Source organism: Oncorhynchus tshawytscha, linkage group LG10 (assembly GCF_018296145.1).
Source record: "Oncorhynchus tshawytscha isolate Ot180627B linkage group LG10, Otsh_v2.0, whole genome shotgun sequence".
NCBI classification, from domain to species: domain Eukaryota; kingdom Metazoa; phylum Chordata; class Actinopteri; order Salmoniformes; family Salmonidae; genus Oncorhynchus; species Oncorhynchus tshawytscha.
In genome coordinates this window covers 30,856,574-30,879,010 of record NC_056438.1, presented here as the reverse complement: position 1 = coordinate 30,879,010, position 22,437 = coordinate 30,856,574, and positions in this window count along the sequence as shown.

The following is a 22,437-nucleotide window of genomic DNA, read 5'->3' as shown; positions in this document are numbered from 1 at the left end:
TGTTTTCTCCCCAAGGAGCCGTGAGAGTTTACACTAAACACAATGTGACAAAGTATTTGCCCCTTTCTCTATTTTTGCATATCTTTTTTGATAGTGAATGTTATCAGATCTTCAAACAACATCTAATATTACATAAAGGGAACCTGAGTTTACAAATATTTATTTAACAAAGTTATGCAACATCCAATTGCCCTGTTTGAAAAAGTAATTTCCCCCTTACACTCAATAACTGGTTGTGCCACCTTAAGCTGCAATGACTGCAACCAAACGCTTCCTGTAGCTGTTTAATCAGTCTCAGAATTGCTTTAACTCAACAATATTTGTCAGTTTTCAAGCATTAACTGCTCGTTTCAAGTCTTAATTGGGATTAGGTCTGGACTTTGACTAGGCCATTCCAAATATTGAAACATGTAGGTTTTTAGCCATTTTCATGTAGACTTGTATTGTGTGTTTTGGATCATTGTCTTGCTGCATGACCCAGCTGCACTTCAGCTTCAGCTCACATATGGATGGGCCTGACATTATCCTGTAGAATTCTCTGATACAGAGCACAATTCATGGTTCATTCTATTAAGGCAAGTTGTCCAGGTCCTGAGGCAGCAAAGCATCCCCAAACCATCACACTACCACCACCATGCTTGAACGTTGGTATGAGATTCTCACTGTGGAATGCAGCGTTTGGTTTTAGCCAGACATAATGGAGCCCATCTTGTTCAAAAAGTTTGCTCAAGTTTGACAAAAAAAAAGCACCTGGTAGCACCTGGATGATCATCAAGACTCTAGGAAGAATTTTCTATGGACAGATGAGTCAAAAGTATAACTTTTTTTGACGACAAGGGTCCCATTATGCAAAAATAGAGAAATTCGGAAAGGGGTGAAATACATTTTAACGGTACTGCATGTCTCGTTACAGTTAACAAACCATGGAGACTTGCCATTACACATTTTATACAACTAGTCTGAAACTCCTCCAGGCAATGTTCATCTTAACTGACAAACCTCAAAGACCTTCCTTTGCTTCACAGGAGTAGCTCAGAATTTTTAAAAAACAACAGAAGAACGATTGTAAAAAATCTCTGCAGCAGGTATTGTTTGTCAGATGCAAAACGTTAGCACAAAAATCAGAGTCATTTTATGGCAATGAGAAGTGGCCTTCAGAGTGCATCTGACTGTCAAGATGGGGCATTGTATTGTACATCAGAAGTCAGCATGTGGGATATCTGGATGATAGACAAGTTTCCCACAGTTGGAGGGCTGTTCAAGTGGATTTTTCCCAGTCATATGTATAAATTCCCACTTCCCACTTGGTTACAAACACAGCATTATTGCAGTTTGTTACATCAGAATTGCTCCCCAGGGATGGTGTTTTTGACTGTGACTACCAGCTGACTACCTACTGCTTCAGAAGACTGAAAAGATTGGAAAGAGAACACTTTCTTTACTATATATTTGTCTTTATATAAGAAAATGTTGTTAAATAGGAATACATTGCATAAGCTGTTTTTTTGACATTGCTAGCTACTGTACTTATTTACCTCAGCGTGTTTTATTTAGCTTAATGCGGGCTAAAATATTGGCCCCATGTAAGCTGCCAACATTGGGCTAATATGCCTTTGATCATCGGCTCCACGTTGGCGCCCAAGGCATTTGCCCAGTGTGGGCAGCCCATATGTAGTAGGTATCCTTCACTCTGCCTGAAATAACTCCAAACCATTCTGGCTTCCTGATTTAGTTTTTGTTTACTTGCATGTTCTTTATAAATATGTGTAGGCCTATTGAATTTAATATTTTGTATGCTCATGGATTTCAGTTTGTATTGACTGAATGTGATACATTGTAAATAAAGACAACAAAGTTGGTACTATCATACATATATTTTTACAAGAGAAACTGTCTCATGTCACATGCACTTATTTGTCTTTTACAAGTCTTCATCATTGGCAGTGTTTTTTTAAATGGCCATCACACAACAGACCACTAAACTGGAGTGGACTTGCGGAAGCTTGGACTCACGTAAGCTTGCTACATAGGACCATTCCAGATCCTGAGTTTCATCAACCTGGTCACCTATCATGTCCTTCTTCCCAGGTCTGAGGGTCTTCACATCCTTTCATTTATCCCATCTCATCCACATTGCCTTGCATGTGGATATGGTCATGGAGTCACTTCCTGTTTCTGAGCAGCAACTAAGGAGAATAGCTGAAGAGACACATTCTTTGCAAGGTGATCCATAATCTGGAAAATGACTGTCAAAAAGGCTCTTGTAAGCAGTACTTCCCACTAAGTGCAGAGCTGTCGGTGGTCGACGGTGTGCTGTTGAAGAACAGAATGGTGGTCCAATAGGCTTCTAAACAGCTTCTACCCTCAAGCCATGACTCCTGAACATCTAGTCAAATGGTTACCCAGACTATTTGCAGTGCCCCCCCCACCCTCTCTTTACACCACTGCTACTCTCTGTCATCTATGTATAGTGACTTTAATAACTCTACATACTGTACATGTACATACTACCTCAAATAACTGGTGCCCCCGCACGTTGACCCTGTATCGGTACCTCCCTGTACATAGTCTTGCTAATGTCATTTCACTGCTGCTTTAATTACTTGTTACTTTTATCTCTTATTCTTATCTGATTTCAAGGTAAAAAGTGCTTGTGTTTCCCAATAGGCTGAGGATGGGGTCGAAATTTCAATCACTGAATTAAATATTATTATTTCTTTTTTTAACCATTATTTAACAAGGCAAGTCAGTTAAGAACAAATTCTTAATTTCAATGACAGCCTATGAACAGTGGGTTAACTGCCTTGTTCAGGGGCAGAATGACAGATTTTTACCTTGTCAACTCAGGGATTTGATCTTGCAACCTTTTGGTTACTAGTACCAACACTCTAACCACTACGCTACATAATGATATGCATATGAACCGAATATGGTTGTCAACAACAGCCAGTGTTTTTATATATATTATTTTAACCAGTAGCCTAATCTGACTGTTACGTCAATGTAACCGATCGGCAATTGTGATAGAGCTTTGGTAACTTCCAATTTAGTTAACTAAACATGGCCTACTGCAGGGGCACCACGTTGGTTTTAGAAGTTGGGGGTATTAACTTGGCGCGGGGGTGGGGGGTCTGTGTCCCCACCCAGAATCTTTTTCGCCATCTAAAGTATTTCCTGCATTTTTACATAATCCAATATGCCGTCTTTGAACAAAGATTCAGCAAAAATGCCCAGTCATCAAGCTAGGTAATCAAGATCATTATTAAATGATTAAGTGGTTAATAAGAATGAACTAGATCAAAGGTAATTCAATAGGAAATATTGCGTTGCACCTTTAACCAATAGCCTAACACATTAACAACTTGAAGTACAAATACTTTTGATTGTTTTTAAGACATCCTCTATATCAAATTTCAGCCTGCACGCCCGACCCCCACCAGTCTAGTCAATAACTCAACTCTCTCCCAACACTATTTCTTTCCCAGTTCCCACCTTTATTTTTTTAAATTCCAAAGTGAAAGGTTTGGGAACAAAAGAAAAAACACAAAAAATAGCACATACAATTCCAATCTACTTTAACATACAAACAGCAAATACTCCATATAATTAATCTCATAGGCCTAATAGTTCTGTAGAGTTTATTTTACTTGCACATAATATAGCTGGGTCGCCCTGTCCTGTCCCTAGGGGTCCACCACTCTGCAGCGCCCTAAACCAACAGTGACAACCCACAGGACGGCAGACCCCAAGGGCCAGGACTGAGCAGCCCAACAGCTAGGCATGGCCTGAATAGTTATCTCCCCTGACTTGGCAAGTTTTCAATACTGACTCCCTTTGTTGTACTGTTTTCCATATAAGGCATCCAGACTTTATGAAAGTTGCCTAGTATACCCTTTAATTTGGTAATAAATCATATTTAGTGATACATAACTTGACATTGTGGGAGGGTAACCAGACGTAATTAATTGACTGCATTTCTTACACACTGTAAATGTTTGGTTACACATTTTCTTCGGATAAGTCTCCAGTATCAACTTTTCCAAGCAAAAAAAAAAAAAAAAACAGGGAGAACGGAGAATCTGAAGACATGCTGGGATAAAAGTACATACAGTGGGGCAAAAAATTTAGTCAGCCACCAATTGTGCAAGTTCTCCCACTTAAAAAGATGAGAGAGGCCTGTAATATTCATCATAGGTACTCTTCAACTATGACAGACAAAATGAGAAAAGAAATCCAAAAAATCACATTCTAGGATTTTTAATTAATTAATTTGCAAATTATGGTGGAAAATAAGTATTTGGTCAATAACAAAATTTTATCTCAATACTTTGTTATATACCCTTTGTTGGCAATGACAGAGGTCAAACGTTTTCTGTAAGTCTTCACAAGGCTTGCACACACTGTTGCTAGTATTTTGGCCCATTCCTCCATGCAGATCTCCTCTAGAGCACTGATGTTTTGGGGCTGTTGCTGGGCAACACAGACTTTCAACTCCCTCCAAAGATTTTCTATGGGGTTGAGATCTGGAGACTAGCTAGGCCACTCCAGGACCTTGAAATGCTTCTTACAAAGCCACTCCTTCGTTGCCCGGGTGGTGTGTTTGGGATCATTGTCATGCTGAAAGACCCAGCCAGGTTTCATCTTCAATGCCCTTGCTGATGGAAGGAGGTTTTCACTCAAAATCTCACGATACATGGCCCCATTCATTCTTTCCTTTATACGGATCAGTCGTCCAGGTCCCTTTGCAGAAAAACAGCCCCAAAGCATGATGTTTCCACCCCCATGCTTCACAGTAAGTATGGTGTTCTTTGGATGCAACTCAGCATTCTTTGTCCTCCAAACACGACGAGTTGAGTTTTTACCAAAAAGTTATATTTTGGTTTCATCTGACCATATGACATTATCCCAATCTTCTTCTGGATCATCCAAATGCTCTCTAGCAAACTTCAGACGGGCCTGGACATGTACTGGCTTAAGCAGGGGGACACATCTGGTACTGCAGGATTTGAGTCCCTGGCGGCGTAGTGTGTTACTGATGGTAGGCTTTGTTACTTTGGTCCCAGCTCTCTGCAGGTCATTCACTAGGTCCCCCCATGTGCTTCTGGGATTTTTGATCACCGTTCTTGTGATAATTTTGACCCCACAGGGTGAGATCTTGCGTGGAGTCCCAGATCGAGGGAGATTATCAGTGGTCTTGTATGTCTTCCATTTCCTAATAATTGCTCCCACAGTTGATTTCTTCAAACCAAGCTGCTTACCTATTGCAGATTCAGTCTTCCCAGCCTGGTGCAGGTCTACCATTTTGTTTCTGGTGTCCTTTGACAGCTCTTTGGTCATTCACCATCTGATCCTCCTAAAATAAGGCATGACAAAGAACTACCTTGGTGTACATTTATACATTACATTATCCAATAATATAATCAGTGGATCAACAATTAAGCTTAAAATGCTGTCCTGTAGCTCCTGTAGGTCTAGCCATCAATTCACTGATATTGTTAACATCTTGCAGAATTCAACTGAGCTCTGTAGACTGGTCTTCCCTGGTTGTCTGACTCTGCTGGGACCCCTGTCATAATCTGATCCTTCTAAGACATGATGAGCATAGTGTTGTGTACTGACTGTGCTCTAGAGGGCTGCCTGCGGAATTATATTCAAATAACATATTTTTCGTGTCACTCACTACTTCAACTTCAGTAGTCAATGTCTCCTAGTTGGGCGTGAGAGTTCAAGTGCGCCTATGGTCTCATTGCCTACATGGCCGGAGAATCACGTGGCAGTTAATTTACAGTGCATTCTGAAAGTTTTCTGACCCCTTGACTTTTCCCACATTTTGTTACATTACAGCCTTATTCTAAAATTGATTAAATAAAATAAACATTCTCATCAATCTACACACAATACCCCATAATGACAAAGTGAAAACAGGTTGTATTTTTTTTTGTGCAAATTTATTAAATATTAAAAAACAGAAATAAATGTTCACATAATTAGTTGATTGGGAGTCCACCTGTGGTAAATTCAATTGATTGGACATGATTTGGAAAGGCACACACCTGTCTATATAAGGTCCCACAGTTGACAGCGCATGTCAGAGCAAAAACCAAGCCATGAGATTGAAGGAATTGTCCGTAGAGCACTCTGACAGAGTGCCAGAGTTCCTCTGTGGAGATGGGGGAAACTTCCAAAAGGACATCCATCTCTACAGCCCTCCACCAATCAGGCATTTATGGTGGAGTGGCCAGATGTAAGACACTCCTCAGTAAAAGGCACATGACAGCCTGCTTGGAGTTTGCTAAAAGGCGCCTAAAGAACTCTCAGACCATGAGAAACAAGATTCTCTGGCCTGATGAAACCAAGATTGAACTCTTTGGCCTGAATGCCAAGCATCATGTCTGGAGGAAACCTGGTACCATCCCTTCAGTGAAGCATGTTGGTGGCATCATCATGGGGTGGGGCTTTTTTTAAATGGCCAGGAACTGGGAGATCAGTCAAGATAGAGGGAAAGATGAGCAGAGCAAAGTAGAGAGAGATCCTTGATGAAAACCTGCTCCCGAGCGCTCAGGCCCTCAGACTGGTGCAAAGGTTCACCTTTCAACAGGACACCAACCCTAAGCACACAGCCAAGATAACACAAGAGTGGCTTCGGGACAAGTCTCTGAATGCCCTTGAGTGGCCCAGCCCAGACTTGAACCCGATTGAACATCTCTGGAGAGACCTGAAAATCGCTGTGCAGCAACACTCCTCATCCAACCTGACAGAGCATGAGAGGATTTGCAGAGAAGAATGGGAGAAACTCCTCAAATACAGGTGTGCCAAGCTTGTAGTGTCATACCCAAGAAGACTCAATGCTGTAATCGCTTCCAAACGTGCTTCAACAAAGTGTACTGAGTAATGGTCTGAATACTTATGTAAATGTGATATTTCAGTTTTTATTTTTTATTAAAAAAAAAAAACTAAATAACTGGTTTGATTTGTCATTATGGGGTATTGTGTGTAGATTGATGAGGACGAAAAGCAATTCAATCAATTTTAGAATAAGGCTGTAACGTAACAAAATGTGGAAAGAGTCAAGTTTTTTTTAAACTTATCGAATGCACTGTACTTCCTAAATAGGCCTATGATTAGGCTATAGTTTACTACATTGCCTAGAAATAAATATTGATCACCTATATTTCTCCGTCTGAAAATCTTGCCGCTCCTAAAAGGTAGGCTATAAAGAGAAGGTGCAAGTCTCTCCAACTCTGCTTGCTTCAAACTACATTAAGCATATTGGCTGATATAGCCCAGTAATACAGCCTAATATAAGGACCATGTGAGAATCTCTGGTAATTTAATCCATTTCGTAAGTTATTTTTGTGCATTTGATATTGCCTATAGGGCGCAACAATTGCTGGGATCACGGCTGGCAAGTAAGCTGCTTCAAATACGCCTAAAATAACATTGAGGGACTGCAGATACGTTTGATACCAGTTCTTGCGGAAGCGAGTCGGACAGAAAGCCAGTGGGTGCTGACGGGGTGTGGAATGAAGAAATCGGTCCCAGACATCTACTGTGCCCCATGACAGTGAAGCCTGTAACTTTTGAGCTGTTTATTATTGTGTCAGTGGGAAAAATAGGGAATTAGCTAGGGAAACTGACAGATCAATAACGTTACATGCCATACTGACTAATAAAAACTCACATTGCACTGAAAAAAACATCTGTAAATCGGTCTTCAATCTTTTGGCAGATGTTTGATTCAGGTCTAGTGTGATTGAGGAAAAAAAAAAAATGTTAGACAACTTTTGGCCAGCTCTCTCTCGGACGGTAAATCAACTGACACAAGCTATCCAAGTTTATTTACTTCTGTTGAAACAGGACAAAACAAAGGCTACAAAACATTTCCATACAATCAACAGCTGTTAATAACAATAGTCACCTCATATTCCATCTAGCTGACAGATAGCTAGCTAGAGGCTAGAGCTGACCTGGCGGTGGTAGCTTCTAGCTAGTGTAGTTAATTCATTCACCTCAGTTGAGAGGGCATGAAACATTAACTAACGTTACTGTACATGTCAGTTACAATACTAGCTCAGCACTGCGAATAAACACAAGTTTTGTTTTTTTCTGTTAAGTTAAACAGCAGTTACCTTGCCAGCTACATGAGTAAACTAAAGAGTAGCCAGTTTCTGCTCTCCTGCTCTTTGCCTTCACACAGCCTGACAGCCCGCTCTGAGGCGTCTGCATGGTCCTAAAGCACACCGAGGCCGCTATTTAAATCACATTGCAATGATAAAACAGGGATGGCAAAAATCAATTTCAGAATGTAAGGGGACACCCCCCACCCCTCGCCCCTCTTTCCATGACATAGACTGACCAGGTGAAAAACTATGATTCCTTATTGATATCACCAGACAATTCTAGTTCAGTCAGTGTACATGAATGGGAGGAGATAGGTTAAAACGTCTTATGGCTTGAATCGCGCTAACGGGTTCGATATGACAACAGCCAGTGAAAGTGCAGGGCGCCAAATTCAAAACAACAGAAATCTCATAATTAAAATGATGTATTTTACACCATTTTAAAGATAAACTTGTTGTCAATCCCACCACAGTGTCCGATTTAAAAAAGGCATTGCGATGAAAGCACACCAAACGATTATGTTAGGTCTGCACCTAGTCACAGAAAAACACAGCCATTTTTCCAGAGAAAAGTCACAAAAAGAGAGAAAAAAATGCAAAAATAGAGATAAAATTAATCACTAACCTTTGATGATCTTCATCAGATGACACTCATAGAACTTCATGTTACACAATGCATGTATGTTTTGTTCGATAAAGTTCATATTTATATTCCAAAATCTGAGTTTACATTGGCAAGTTATGTTTAGTAGTTCCAAAACTTCCGGTGATTTTGCAGAGAGCCACATCAATTTACAGAAATACTCATAATAAACATTGATAAAAGATACAACTATTATGCATGGAATTATAGATACACTTCTCCTTAATGCAACCGCTGTGTCAGATTTCAAAAAAGCTTTACCGAAAAAGCACACCATGCAATAATCTGAGTACAGCGCTCAGACAACAAATCAAGCCATACAGATATCCACCATGTTGTGGAGTCAACAGAAGTCAGAAATAACATTATAAATATTTACTTACCTTTGAAGATCTTCATCAGAATGCACTCCCAGGAATCCCAGTTCCACAATAAATGTTTGATTTGTTCGATAAAGTCCATAATTTATGTCCATATAACTCCTTTTTGTTTGCGCGTTTAGCCCAGTGATCCCAATTCATGACCCGCAGGCCAGACGAAAAGTCAAATAGTTCCGTTACAGTCCGTAGAAACATGTCAAACGAAGTATAGAATCAATCTTTAGGATGTTTTTAACATAAATCTTCAATAATGTTCCAACCGGAGATTTCCTTTGTCATCAGAAATGCAATGGAACTCAAGCTAACTCAGCTCGTGGCACTCTGCCAGACCACTGACTCATTCAGCTCCCATTCCCCCCTCCTTCACAGTAGAAGCATCAAACAAGGTTCTAAAGACTGTTGACATCTAGTGGAAGCCCTGGGAAGTGCAATTTGACCCCATAGACACTGTATATTCGATTGGAAAACCTCAGATTTCCCACTTCCTGGTTGGATTTTTTCTCAGGTTTTTGCCTGCCATATGAGTTCTGTTATACCCACAGACATCATTCAGTTTTAGAAACTTCAGAGTGTTTTCTATCCAAATCTACTAATAATATGCACATACTAGCAACTGGGCCTGAGTAGCAGGCAGTTTACTCTGGGCACCTTATTCATCCAAGCTACTCAATACTCCCCCCAGCTGTAAGAAGTTAAAGAATGATTTTTAAGCCTTGAGACAATTGAGACATGGAATTTGTATGTGTGTCATTCAGAGGGTGAATGGGTAAGAAAAAAGATTTATGTGCCTTTGAACTGGGTATGGTAGTGTGTGCCAGATGCAGCGGTTTTAGTTTGTTAAGAACTGCAACACTGCTGGGTTTTTCATGCTCAACAGTTTTCCGTGTGTATCAAGAATAGTCCACCACCCAAAAGACACTCAGCCAACTTGGCACAACTGTGGCAAGCATTGGAGTCAAAATAGACCAGCATCCTTGTTGAACGCTTTCAACACTGGGTGGAGTGCGGGCCTCAGATTTTACATAGTCAGGCAGTTGCAGATGGATTATTAGCAATTAAAGCTGGTGCGGGTGAACAAACGGCTGTTGGGCTGATGTGGGATTGGTGTAGGCCAGCTTGTGTTGGGCTTGTTGTGGGTTAGCCCATGCTGGGCTAGTGTAGGCTAGCCTTTGTTGGGCTGATGTGGGATTGTTGTGGGCTAGCCTGTGTTGGGCTTGTTGTGGGTTAGCCCATGCTGGGCTAGTGTAGGCTAGACTTTGTTGGAAACCTGAAGGTTGCAAGAAATACATTTCCTTAAAGACAACTTTAGCATTTTAGCTAATTAGCAACTTTCCAACTACTTACTACTTTTTATCTACTTTGCAACTACTTAGCGTGTTAGCTAACCGTTCACCTGCCCTAACTTGTCACGCCCTGACCTTAGTATTCTTTGTTTTCTTTATTATTTTGGTTAGGTCAGGGTGTGAAATGGGTGATATATGTGTTTTGTACTGTCTAGAGTTTTTGTATGTTTATGGAGTTGTTTACTATCTAGGTGTTTTGTATGTCTATGGTTGCCTAGATTGGTTCTCAATCAAAGGCAGCTGTTTATCGTTGTCTCTGATTGGGAACCATATTTAGGCAGCCATATTCTTTGGGTAATTCGTGGGTCATTGTCTATGTAGTAGTTGCTTGTGTCGGCACTTATATTATATAGCGTCATGTTCGGGTTATTGTTGTTATTGTGTTCAAGTGTTCTCCGTTAAATAAATAAGAGGAATGTATGCATCTCACGCTGCGCTTTGGTCTCCTCCGTACAACGAACGTGACATAACCTTAACCCTTTTAGCTAACCTTAGTCTTAACCCTTTAACCTAACTCCTTAACTTAAACCCTAACCTCTATCCTAGCCTCCGTTAGCGAGCTAGCTAACGTTAGCCACTTAGCTAGAATTCGTAACATATATGTTTGCAAATTCGTAACATATTTTTAACATATAATGAGATCAGGTTGGGGATTGCTGTGGGCTAGTCTGTGTTGGCCTGGTGTGGTCTAGCCCGTCCCCACCTTGCCCATCTAATACCCACATGGAGATAATGGGGTCATGTTTGCTGGGTAAGGGTTTGTGTAGAGCTGTTGGGTTTATATATCAGTCTATGGCTTGAGAGCAGCATGTATTTTCAGTATCAGTTCATTAGAATTAGACGAGAAAGATGCAAACTGGCATGCAGTGATCTGGTATTTTGCATAACTATATATTAGTAATGAGTTAAAGGAGAATTCCAAATGCATTGACCAAGATAATTACTTGATTATGTCTAAATGTCAGTTTAGTGTCTAAATACAGTTACAGGCACCATAATTGCTTTCCGTGGGCATATAATATTAAAACAACGCAGACTATGGAGGGTTTTACGCACATCCAAACTTTTCACAGTAGCAATCTTTTTTTTCTCTCAACAACAATGAATACATACATGTAAAATGTAATATCATAAAATCAGTATAAAAAACCCACGACAGATTGCTGTTGAACCAGCCTTCATTATAGTAAGCTTAGGGTAAGGGTAGCCTATGGAGGGCTTGGGTTTTACACAATTAAATTGCCGAACCTGGCGTTAGGGCTGGAAAAGGCCAGTGCGCTGTTTTTTACATGTGGATATTGAAAACTAATGTGTGTTTGACTCTACTGCCACCAGCCGAAAATAGACCCCGCCATCTGAAACAAATGGGGGCTTATTGAAACATTTATGCAGGATCAAAGACTGTTTAAGTTCAGCACAGAATCATTTTAACTGATGCAATATATTACATTGTGTGACAGGGTAGGAACCCTAGTTTTGGCCCGTATTTCCATAGGGGACCCTAACTGGTGGGTGAAATGTATAAAAGCACCCTTTAACACCTGCTCAGATGTCCTTCAAGATCATGTGCAGTTTGTGCTGTTTTTTGTCTATTTCTAAGGGCAACCATTTTGTGACCATGCTGTTTAGAAGACCTAATGTAATGTATGCCATTTAGCAGGCGCTTTTATCCAAAGCAACTTTGTGTGCGTACATTTTATTTTTATTTTTTTACATATGGGTGGTCCCGGGAATTGAACTCACTATCCCACTTTATCAGTGACCTCTGATACCTCCCTGACTTCATTAGCCATTACTCCATTTCCAGACAACTCTCCAAAGTTGATGTGGGTAGACAGTTTGTTTTTCTTCCACTCTGGTGCTTTTCTAGGTTAAGGGCCTAGTCCTCATGAATAGTCATTGTGACTGTACCACCCCGGGGGGCCTGCGGACACTCTTTGCTGCTGCTCCTATGCTGTTAGTGATGGTGACAGAAGAGATGCACCAAAATAGAAGACTGATGTCATGCAGGGGGAGGGGGAAAGAGTGAGAGAGGAGGAGAGAGGGAGAGAGAGAGATGGCAAAGAGGCAGGTAGAGAGAGGAGGGAAGTGTAGAGCAGCCTGAAATGGAGGGTAAAGAGAGAGCGGGTTTGTTAAGTTAACTCTTCATTGAGATCTTAAGGAATTCTAATGCAAACAGAAAGATGCGAAACAAGTTTCATATTGGTCTCGTTGTTTATTAGCAATTAACAGGAATCTTTCATAACCCCTCGTTCTCTTGCATTGAGACTAACAAGGCTGTCACAACACTGCGGAGCAGCTGTCACTTGTCTTTATACATGTCAAATCGCTACTGTTGCTTGGTGTGAGTCCTCTGTTTGTTACAAAAAAACACATTTCTGTTGTGATTGACAGACAACTCCACACACTCTATCATGAATGGTCAATAGAGGGCACTGAAGCATAGTCTACCTGCCTGGCCTGGTCCCACAGAACGATAAAATGTGCAGGCTATAGTTCTACTGTAGTCCAGCATTGAAACACCCAAACCTCTTGTCAAGTGCCCAGAAGGAGAGAATGTATTTTATACATTAGGAAGACAGTGCATATTTCTGTCATGTCTGGATGAATGTTCATGACAGACAGAAAGACATTCATCCATCTCTACTTTTATTGACTGAATTCTTTGCCACATAAAGCGAAAGACAAAAAGAGAGCTGTTCCTTTGAGAGAGGCCGTGGCGACCCATCATTCAGGGCAGGTGGGGCTTGCCTGTTTTACATGTTATTTTGGCATTAATATGTGTCACATATCAGTTTGAAAACAATGTAAAAAATATATATATCATTGAGTTAATGAAGTCGCATACAAACATGGTCTCTTTTTTGTTTTCTTGAGTAAGGCAGCTCCAAAATGCAGGTGTTTTCAGCCTAGCTCAGTGCTTTCTGTGGTGGTGCGGCAAGCCAGCAGAAAATATGGAGTGTTGCGCCATGATTGGCTCAGTGTTCTGTCACTCATGAGGACACTACGTCACCGCCAAGTCTCTGCCAAGGGTAGAGCTTGAAAATTCTAGCCCCTTGGGTGCTGCCATAGAGTTACATTAGAAGTGCCCATCCAAGAAGGTCCTTGGCCACAGATAAAAGGATGTCAAATCACGTTATATGTACAGTAGCTTTGATTGGACTGATCATGTCAACATCATACTTTAAAAATCTTAGCTAGCAGTCATCCTGAATCAAGTCGACAATCTACTGGCAAATCATTTTTAATCCTTGTCATATGAAGAGAAATAATGAAGAGAAATTATAGATAAAACGTATCTGTGTTCATCGGCCAATGGACATAAACATTACACAACAAGTTGGAAATCGAAAATTCAATAATGAGTGGTTTGGAAGGAATCAGTGACAGTGGCTAACTGCAAGCATTGCAAAGCAATCATTAGCCTGCTATTCAGTGGAGTGGCTGTGTGGTCCCAAATCTGGGATTAAGGGGCTCTTTTCCAAGTTTAAAATGCCGCACTCAAAACAACTGTTAACTCAGATCTGCAAAAACTTGACTTCAGTGAGTTCAAGATGACTGGGAAGTCGGGAATAAACGAGCTCCGACTGGGAAAACAAGTTTTGAGCGGTCATCCAACTGTAAATTGTAAATCCGGCCTCTTTCTCGAGTTACGACCTGAAGATCAATGACGTCATCACGATTCGGCCTTGTTATTTTCCTGAGTTCCCAGTTGTTTTGAAAGCACCATAAATCCAAAGAATGCCAGACTTTGATGACAAAATTTGCCCACGAAGGACTGCGGTGCCACCTTCCTGTTCAAGTGAGCACAACAAGGCCTCCCAGGTGGCGCAGTGGTCTAGGGCACTGCATTGCAGCGCTAGCTGTGCCACCAGAGACTCTGGTGGCAGTGCACGCTAACCAAGGTCGCCAGGTGCACAGTGTTTCCTCTGACACATTGGTGCGGCTGGCTTCCGGGTTGGATGTGCGCTGTGTTAAGAAGCAGTGCGGCTTGGTTGGGCTGTGTTTCGGAGGACGCATGACTTTCAACCTTTGTCTCTCCCGAGCCCGTACGGGAGTTGTAGCGATGAGACAAGATAGTAACTACTAATAATTGGATACTATGAAATTGGGGAGAAAAAGGGGGTACATTTATTTATTTAAAAAAGTGAGCACAACAAGGTGTATTGTATACTTCTGCGTAAATGCTGTAATATGCCAGGGACTGTTGCTAAGAAAGGAATACCAAGTGTGTGTTATGTAGTAAGATGTTAGTAGCCCATGTGCCTCACCCTAATAATTTGGTATATTTACCGCTCTTAATTTCACCTACTGTTCTGACTTGGTGGTACACATGTAGCCTATGACCTGTTTTAGAGAAATGTAATCATCGAATATTGTAACAGCTTTCATTGTCTGCTTATATCCCCCCTTTATTTATCCTGCGGTTCTGACTTGGTGTACAGGGAGAACACTGTAAGAACGGCCCATGTTCTGAATTCTGTCGCTGTATATTTCAAAAGTGCTAAACAAACAGTTTACTACGATCGTCCTAGCTCGCTCATTAATGTCTTAATCGAAATTACGGATTGCCTCGTATCCGCTTGTCGTCCCCTTATACCATAGTTTGTACATCTCAATTGACATTAGAAACCACATTTGCAAGTCAGCCATATCAGCTTTGTTTTTTTTAAAGGCTGAATGAACTGTTTCGTTGCCAGACAAGGCTCTGCTGACAGCCAGGTGTAGAGGTGGAAAGATGTTGGGACTGCTGTTGGGACAGCTTGATGCTTGATGTAGGCCCTAAAAGTTTGTTGGCACCGTTTGTCACCGTTATAGTGCAATTCATGTATTGTTTAGTGTTTTTTTGTGTTGCAGCTTTGCTGGCATGCATCCCAGTTTATTTATTTTTTGCCCCATCAAGATTTACATGGTAAAAACACCACTGGAGAGAGGCATCTGTCCTCACTGCTATCTTCAGAGCTCATCAATGTGTGTCTGCATGTGCGTGTGAGCTGGGAATATTGTCCCACTGCAGTGTATGTTTGTAAGGGAAAGATGCCTTTTCCGTCTCCATTTGGGACCGTAAGAGTTTTGTTTTGCTTTCCGAGCTGCGGCACCATTAAATGTTAATCCGTCTCTGAAACTCCCCGGTGGTGTGGATAAAGATGGATTCCCTCTCATTAAATCCTTCATAAGTGTTATATTATTTGGCTTTCATTCACATTTTGGGCCCTCGGGCTCTCATAGACACAGAACATTTTCACCTTGTGCATTGTGTTTACTGCAAAGTGCATTAATCAGTTTTAGACATTCTCAAAGTACCACATTTCCCCCCTATCTCCCTCAACCTCAACCACAAGCACATCATCCCAATAATTTAGTCTCTGAGCAATGCACTTGATCTCGTTGGTAAGAAAACATCCTTGGCATTTTATCCTCACAGGAGTTTTGGCTCTTATCAGGCGACCTACATCTAACCTTGTGTGTGGGATAACTTTGTGGCTTAATTCACTGGTAAATGTGTCAGTGTGATCGCGTCATTTCCTCCAGTCTCCCTAGGCACAGAGAAAAGCATGAAATCCACCCTCCCTCTCTCCAATCCCCCCCCTCTCCCTTGATTATGATTAAGATGTTGTTTGCCTAGCTGGGTGTAAACAGATCTGTCACAATTAGTGGCGTTAGAGAATGATGGTGTTCCTACTTGTCGTGGACCAACGGCACAGAACACCAGGGGTGTGATAGTGGGAGTGTCCTATAGCGAACAGGAGGTTGGTAGTATCCTTAGGGAAGAGCTGGATTGAGTGGGAGTTCTGGATGGGAAGATGTGGAAAATATCCCACTTGAGAATAGATGCATAGGAGTTGACCATCCCTACTCCAGCTATAACTCTCTAAATTTCCATTGTGTTATTACTATTGTCACGCCCTGAATTTAGAGAGCCCTTGTTTCTCTATGGTGTAGTTGGTCAGGGCGTGACTAGGGGGTATTCTAGTTTATAATTTCTATGTTGTGTTCTAGTTTATATTTTCTATATTGGTGTTTTGTATGATTCCCAATTAGAGGCAGCTGGTAATCGTTGTCTCTAATTGGGGATCATATTTAAGTAGCTATTTTTCACACCTGTGTTTGTGGGATATTGTTTTGTGTTTGTGCATGTGCACCACATAGTCACGTTTAGTTGTTCGTTTATTGATATATTTAGTTTTGTTTAAGTTTCTCTTTGAATTAAATACGTGGAACTCAACATCCGCTGCACCTTGTTCCTGTTCTTACGACAGCTGTGACAACTACACATACGGTGTTTGCATTCCAGTGCTCTAGATCAGTGGTTCCCAAACTTTTTATAGCCCTGTACCCCTTCAAACATTCAACCTCCAGCTGCGTACCCCCTCTAGCACCAGGGTCAGCAGACTCTTAAATGTTGTTTTTTGCCATCATTGTAAGCCTGCCACACACACACTATACGATACATTTATTAAATATAAGAATGAGTGTGAGTTTGTCACAACCCGGCTCGTGGGAAGTGACAAAGAGCTCTTATAGGACCAGGGCACAAATAATAATATAATAATAATCAATAATTGTACTCTTTATTTAACCATCTTACATATAAAACCTTATTTGTTCATTGAAAATTGTGAATAACTCACCACAGGTTAATGAGAAGGGTGTGCTTGAAAGGATGCACATAACTCTGCAAAGTTGGGTTGTATTGGAGAGAGTCTCAGTCTTAAATCATTTTCCACACACAGTTTGTGCCTGTATTTAGTTTTCATGCTAGTGAGTGAGGGCTGAGAATCCACTCTCACATAGGTATGTAGTTGCAAAGGGCATCAGTGTCTTAACAGCGCGATTTGCCAAGGCAGGATACTCTGTGTGCAGCCTAATCCAGAAATCTGGCAGTGCCTCTGATAAACTTTTCTCAGAACCGCTTGTTGCAATTTTGATGAGGCTCTCTTGTTCAGATATCAGTAAGTGGACTGGAGGCAGGGCATGAAAGAGATAATGAATCCAGTTGTTTCTGTCATCTGTTTCGGTAAAGTACATGCGTAATTGCGCACCCAACTCACTCAGGTGCTTCGCTATATCACATTTGACATTGCCCGTAAGCTTGAGTTTATTTGCACACAAAACAAATCATACGGTAATGGAAAGACCTGTCTGTTGTCCTTGTTAATGCAGACAGAGAAGAGCTCCAACTTCTTAATCAGAGCCTCAATTTTGTTCCGCACATTGAATATAGTTGCGGAGAGTCCCTGTAATACTAGATTGAGATCATTCAGGCAAGAAAAAACATCACCCCAGATAGGCCAGTTGTGTGAGAAACTCATCATCATGCAAGCAGTCAGACAAGTGAAAATTACAGTAAGGAAAACTTTAAGCTTGTCTTTCACTTTTAAAAAAACGTGTCAATACTTTGCCCCTTAATAACCAGCGCTCTTCTGTATGTTGTAAAAGTGTTACGTGGTCACTGTCCATATCATTGCAAAGTGACGAAAATACACGAGAGTTCAGGGGCCTTGCTTTAACAAAGTTAATCATTTTCACTGTAGTGTCCAAAACGTCTTTCAAGCTGTCAGGCATTCCCTTGGCAGCAAGAGCCTCTCGGTGGATGCTGCAGTGTACCCAAGTGGGGTCGAGAGCATCTGCTTGCACGCACCTTACCACTCCACTATGTCTCCCTGTCATGGCTTTTGTGCCAACAGTACAGATGCCAACGTGAGCATTAGATACGGCTACATACGGACCGTTAGTGGAATTCCCACGAGAGAGTAACGGTTAATGTGATTGGATGTTCATTTGACTAGGCTACCTGTATTTGACATTGTGCTGTTATTTCGCTGAACATTAGAAGGTTGAATTTTATTTTTGGCAGTGGAACAAGGCTACTCAGGCGAGAAAAAAACCAAATGTATAGCTCAGTTGGAAAATATAAATGGACTGTTTGAAAATGTGAAAAATGTATATATATATTAAATTTAAAATGTGAATCACCTTTTTATTTGGCATACCCCCGACGGCAGTATGCGTACCCCAGTTTGGAAATACCTACTCTAGATGATGCCCATACAGTGCTGAGACATTGTGAATGATCCATGTACTGAATGGTGTGGAAGGTCCTCTCCTTTTCAAACATGGTTATGAGACGTATCCATCATATTGTGTAGTGTGGGTTTTCTTAGCTCCTGAGAAGGTTAATTGACATGCTATTGTAACTGACTGTTAGATAATGCTGTTGACTATATTCACATTCTTAGTTGCAGTTAAATGGTTGCTTTGTGTGAAGCAGAGGCTACTAATGCTTTCCAGTCAGTGCTTTTACAGCTACAGGGAACATGCCAAAAGTAGCTCAAGGGCCTTAGGTGCACTTTTTTCTTTATTCACTGTATGTCTCTCAGGTCTTTTGTATGCCCAGGGTGAGCATAGCACTTACCAAGGTCCTTCACTCATGTACACCTATTATGGTGTGTGTGTGTGTGTGTGTGTGTGTGTGTGTGTGTGTGTGTGTGTGTGTGTGTGTGTGTGTGTCAAGTAGGAGAGAGTTTGATGTGTGTCAGAAAGAGTGTGTTTTTGGTGTGTGTGACTGTTCGCATACCCAAGTTGTCACATCCTGAACTGTTTCACCTGCCTTTGTGCTTGTCTCCACCCACCTCCAGGTGTCGCGCATCTTCCCCATGATCCCCAGTGTATTTATACCTGTGTTCTCTGTTTGTCTGTTGCCAGTTCATTTTGGCCTGCCCTTGACCTGTCGTTTTGTCTGCCCCCTAATAAACTTTTGTTACTTTGACACTGTCTGCATATGGGTCTTTCCTAAAACGTGATACCAAGTACTTTATATCCACATCCAGCACATCTACATTATATCCACAGACGACACTAAGCAGACACCCTGCGTCTTAAGCAGACATATTAATTCCTATGACTGGGTCTACGGGTGGTTGTGTGTGTGTGTGTGTGTGTGTGTGTGGTGTGGGGCGGGGGGGTTAGTTATCAGGCTAGTGGTGTTTAATCTCAGACGACAGAGCGTGACAGTGGTGGCGTGGAGCCCCAATGAGGGAGGCCGGGGGAGAACGACCCACCACTTAATGGACGGTTACGGTCCTCACAGGGATACACACACACACGCACACACACAGACGACCCACCACACAGAACGAGTGTGTGCTGCTTAATGGAAGATTGAAGCCCTTGATGAGACACCCGCCGCACGGCGTAGATGAGATCCAGTGAGCATCGGGAAGGGGAGGGTGAGGGGGTGATTGGTTTTAGACTAGCCTACTGAGGTAATTACTCCTCAGGTTACACGGGGTCAATCGCTGTCAGCCTCACTACTTCACTGGAACATCCCATTAAAATGTGTTTGAAATACTATTAGCACCCAATAAGGGTGTATGGGTCATGCTAGGAAATGGGAATGTATGACTATGTTATCACTGAAGTATTATATGGTGACATTCCAGGGTTGAAGATCTTGTCCTCCGTAGGTCAGTTGGTATAGCATGGCACTTGCAAAAGAAGGATAGTGGATTCAATTCCTGGGACCATCCATACGTGAAAATGTATGCACGCATTACTGTAAGTCACTTTGGATAAAAGCACCTGCTAATGTCATTATAATATTATTATTATTATTATTATTATTATTATTATTATATTTTAATTTTACATGACGTGATATTGGCCGTGTATGCGCTGACTTCAATGTAAATTTGGTTTCTTGGTTTTAGTATTGAACAGGCCATCAATGAAATACATACTTTATACAGTTAAGTATCATACACACATAGGATCAGAAGAAACACAGATGTAGGATCTTAATTCGATATAGTTTGCTACAGCAGGAAAATAATCCTGCAGCAACAGGAAATTATTACACTCTGTGGATTATAATTAATGGGCATTTCATTTGTAGGCGTTGATACACAAAATCAAGTCTGACATATCTAAGTGGAAATGACCAATTTAAACCTCAAATCCAATACAAGGTTTAAATGACCTAACACTCAGAAAGCTTGCATCCAAACTGTTTGGCATGGCAATGAAAAAGGAGTTGGCAAAATCTCAAACAGACTAGCAACCCAGACCAGCATTCCAATCTACAGTATTTATGGTGTATTCAATTGGGTAATTGTGTCAAGCTAAAAAAAAAAAAATTGACATACAGACACCAATGGCGATAGTCAGTGACACTGTAGTACGTGCTCACACTCCAAGTTCAATAGCATAACCTTTTGGTGAAGTAAACTCTGTAAATATTTCAACACGCCATGGGATGGTTGACTGTGACGATGTAGTGTGTGAGTCTATAGTCAGTGACGAGAGTTAGGGGTGAATGCCGAGGTCTTGTATCACATTAACACACACCGCTGCCAACATGAAACCCTAGGCCCGTGTTCAACAAGCATCTCAGAGTAGGACTGCTGATCTAGGATCAGGTCCCACCTGTCCATGCAATCTTATTCAGTATGATCTGAAAGGTAAAACTGATTCTAAATCAGCACTCCTACTCCGAGGTGCTTAATGAATACAGGCCCTGGCCCATCTCTCCACTGAGAAAAGCACCAAGCTAACGTGGCGCTACATGCTGCGTTAAATGGGAGCACTTGTTCCATGAACTGTCTTGGTAAGATGGATGTTATTTTGATTCATGTGAAAGAGGTAGGTAAGGCCTATTCAGGCACTCTGGGAGTTCAATGAAGTGTTTATGAATAAAAACAACAACATATATTTCAGCATTAAAATCTTCACCAGGCAGCAGCGTACTTCTTTTTCATTTTCACTTATTAGAACGATAACGACAGCCCTATTGTAAAACCCAATGCATGTATCCCAGAATTTGTATTCATACCAGCCCAGTTGGTATTTTCCTCCCCCTGCTGCTCTTGTATACAGCGAATTATAGCAGTATCAAATATTTACATTTTAGCCCCAGTTTAGGAGCAGCAATTTGAGGCAAGGATGCTGACAACAGAGGTCAACAGAGATACACACACACACCACACACCCCACTGGGCGCACACTGGTTGAATCAACGCTGTTTCCACGTAATTTCAATGAAATTACATTGAACCAAAGTGGAATTTATGTTCAATTTACATCTGTGCCCAGTTGGTCATCATCATCTGTAATGTCCCACTGTGCTCCCAATGCCGTGTGTGTTGTGTGTGTGGTATTCTCTTGCATGAGAAAAACAAACAGAGACGGGGAGAGGGAAAGATAAGGGGTAGATGGAAAGTTAAATGGCTAGGCAGGGACAAATATAGGTTAAAGAAAATCTGAAAAGAACACTAAAGAGAGAATGCATGACAAAAATAGAGAAAGACCCATTGATAACACAAAAAATGGATACGAGGACTTCGGGTGTAAGGACTCCTCTCACACCCCTCCTCCTGTCCCCTCCTCTCCTCCATCCCTCCCCCTGCAGTAGGTCCAACTCCATCAAATATTCAAACTCCTCCAGCTCCTCGTAGACGTCACGCGACACCTAAAACGGCTGATCCATGAACGGTAAATAGCCTGTGGTTCGCCATTTATTCTAAACCAATAAAAATAAACTAGCCCACAGACAAATTGGAGGACAAGGGCTACCTGGCAGTCATCAATATTTTACAGAGATGACCTTTTCCATATCTACATGTACAGGGATTCTACAGTGTTGTTAGTTGTGGGTTTACAGTATTTTAACCAAGGGTTAAGTACAGTGCTTTATAACTGGATCTATGTGGAACAAAGGAGGTTGGTGGCATCTTAATTGGGGAGGATGGGCTTGTGGTAATGGCTGGAGCGGAATGGTGGAATTGTATCAAATACATCAAACACATGGTTTGATGCAATTTCATTTGGTCCATTGCAGACATTATTATGCTGGCCAGGCTAGCGACCAGGTGCTTACCAAAGAGGAAGAGGTGAAGCGAGAGGTTTTACTCAGTTCAAAATCTGTCCACGAAAATAAGCCCACAAAGTGAGGA